Here is a 2,947-nt window from a genome sequence, read left to right on the forward strand (position 1 = left end):
TGACAGGAACAGAATGGGGGGAAAAAACAACTAAAGTAAATCAAAAAGGCATCTTCCTGCATTTATTTAATAAATCATGTTACATTTATAGGCTACAAAAGCCTTTTTTATCAGATTTAGTACAGTAAGGTAAGTAAGGAGTGTGTCAGCTGACCAGCTGAGCCTTGGAGTTTTTTTTCTGTCTCTCTAAGAAATAGTTCATCCTCTGTAATGTCCATCCCAATCACTCATTGCTGCTGTCTCATAGTTATTGTTTTGGGATTATAGTGGCAAAATTGTGAGACTTGGTGTCTACTTACTCACCATATAATTAGAGACTGACTTTATGATATGCTGAAGGACCACACCATCTAGACTCCATGTCCCCTGGTTTGGTTTGAAGCTTTGGTTGGTTCATTGCGCTTTACTGTTGTAAAAGACGCCACTCATTGAATATGTTTTCCCGAATTGGTAATTGCACCTTTACTATTAAGATGAATGTAGCTGCCACCATGCTAACATGACAGACATTGTTGGTTGAGAAAATAGTGAAATAAGCCAACAACTGTAAAACTGAAAAGTCAGTAGATAAAGAAATGTAAACTATTGTTAGCACGCATGGTATATGGTGGAAATTCACTTTTCTTGAGGCCATTTTCTTAACAGTTGAAAGTAGGTTTAACGTAGCAGAAGTAATAAGATTTAAGGAGGACGCAAATCAGACCATGGCAGTGGCAAAAAATGTGATACAAGCAAACTTAAAACATGTCTCACATACAACAAGATCAGAAGCACGAGGGGGGGTGGGGGGGTGGACTGGATAAATTGCCAAACAGAGACACGAAGAATGTGGTAGACAACGGAGAAAAATGAAAACCAGGCAGAGCAACAGGGTGCTTGAAATTAACTGAACAAATCAGCTATCAGAAATGAAAACCAGGAGTTTAGAAACAGAGGAATATGTGGGGAAAAGTGAGGTAGAAACAGGTGAAGGTAATCAGAAGGAGATGAGGAACATCTGAGGCCAAAGAAAACAGATCAATGTTTGTGACAAAGCTATGAACCCTGCCTTCGTCTGAGAGCATATTTGTATTATGGATCCAACATGGATTGCTCATTGGGACCTCATCAAATTGCAGTTTAAGGAGGAGTGGGCATTGATCTGAAATAACAATTGCGGTTCTTCACAGCTGGTAATACTCTTTTTTTTTATCTAGGAAAAGATAGTCAATTTGAAAAAGTTTGGTGAACATTGGAGAAAAAAATATATGATCTGGCAGTTAACATAAGAGAACGCAGTACACCTGCAACTGCATAGTTTTTGAGGAAACGGTTTAAAACCTTCGGAGATCTCAACTTTGCTATTTCCCTGTGAGATGATCTGTCAAACATTGCATTAGACCTGTGTTAAAATTTCCTCACAAAATCTCCTATTTCTATCAGAAATCTCACGTCTTGCTTAGTTTAGTGCTTAGTTTAGTATGATCTCAAACAGATAGGTGAGTTTTGCAATCTGTACATGTAAACAGTCTAAATAAGCCAATTCCCTTTTGAGCTTGCTGCTCCAACCTAGTCCGTTAACATTCCAGCCGACAAAGTTAATGCAGGCTCCATAGTTTTAGAGAGTACATACATTGATAGTGGATTCAGCTAAGGACAAAAACAACAAAGGGCACTAGGAGAAAACATTAAAAATTTCAGGAAAGAACCTACATCTACCCGCCCATCCCACATCCATCTGTAAACTAGAAGGAGTTTACAGATGGGTGTAAACTCCTACTATTTTCCAGTATGTATGTTAACCCTAACCCTCTGAATGTTGTTCTTCCTCAACCTGTCAATGAAATCTTTACACACTGTGTTTTCCATCCACACCAATTAGCGAGGAGCACTTAAGATGACTTCCTGAGCAGAACCTGTCCAGATCTTAGCCTCCTTGTTCTTCCATGACTCCAAGTTCTCCCCGACTAATCCTGCGTGTGCTTTCCTCAGGTGCCACCTCATTGAAACCTGGTTCTCAGAGACTCCTCCTGAAGATCATCTCCTCTTCTGTCTGGCCCGAATCCCAAGAGACATCTCTGCACTCCAGTCGACCACTGCTCCTCCATGTTCTCAGCCATATCTCCAACAGGCCTGTCCACCCTCTGGCATAAGAGAACCATCTGTCTGCAACCGCACTTCCACCAGCACCGACCTCTATCTGTCAGTCACCTCCAGGCCACCACTTATCACCAATGCTGTAAGTCAGTCTCTTCCACTACTATCCGCCTTCCTACTTGTCGATGCTCAACCTCTCTTCTTCCTTCCCACAGTCTGTGACCGGAGCCTTTCCAATTGGCCAATCCCTGTTCCATCCCCTGCATCTGCCCATTTTTCCATTCCCTCAATAAACCTTTAAAACTACCCTACAGTTTTTTGTGTTTGTTGATTCTGTGTCAAACATGGAATGTCTAAACATAACAGTAATAAATCCCTTATAGACACAGGATTTCAATAAGCCTATTATTGTTACGGTTGTGTCATGTTGGAGGACAATTTCCTGACCCACATGTAGAACCATGAGCAGGACACAGGAGGAGATTTAAATTATTAATTAAACAAGTTAAGGCAGGTTTTCAGAGGATCAACTTCAGGAGTCCCTCAGGTTGTCTCTAGAGGAGGAGAGTTAGTGATGCCCAGGAACAGTGTGACAGGTATGGATGAGAGTTTGGGCAGAGAGCTTACTGTGCAGATAGTTGGGTGAGGAGAAATTGTGATCCTGTGGGGTAAATCCTGAGGTTGTAGATGTTGTGAGTGGGATTGGAGCAGGCGAGCTTGATGGAGAGTGGGCAAGCAGGGGAAAGCCGGTACAAGGAGGCTGGTGTCGATCATGGGAGCCATGAAGAACCAGACAATAACTAGACGATGAGGTAGGTGGATTATTTCAGCCATGTCTGAGGAGAGTCACCAACTTGTGGAACCATCAGGC

The 2,947-nt window shown here is 42.0% G+C and overlaps 1 long non-coding RNA gene across 1 annotated transcript; it reads left to right on the plus strand.

Annotated features, from left to right (window-relative positions):
• The first annotated feature begins 1,078 nt into the window (after nucleotides 1-1,078).
• LOC118561412 lies at nucleotides 1,079-2,384 on the plus strand. The gene is made up of 3 exons (XR_004930039.1): nucleotides 1,079-1,172; nucleotides 1,972-2,218; nucleotides 2,292-2,384. It is a non-coding gene; the product is annotated as an uncharacterized LOC118561412 (long non-coding RNA).
• The last annotated feature ends 563 nt before the right edge of the window (nucleotides 2,385-2,947 follow it).

This window comes from Fundulus heteroclitus, chromosome 3 (assembly GCF_011125445.2).
Source record: "Fundulus heteroclitus isolate FHET01 chromosome 3, MU-UCD_Fhet_4.1, whole genome shotgun sequence".
Lineage (NCBI taxonomy): Eukaryota > Metazoa > Chordata > Actinopteri > Cyprinodontiformes > Fundulidae > Fundulus > Fundulus heteroclitus.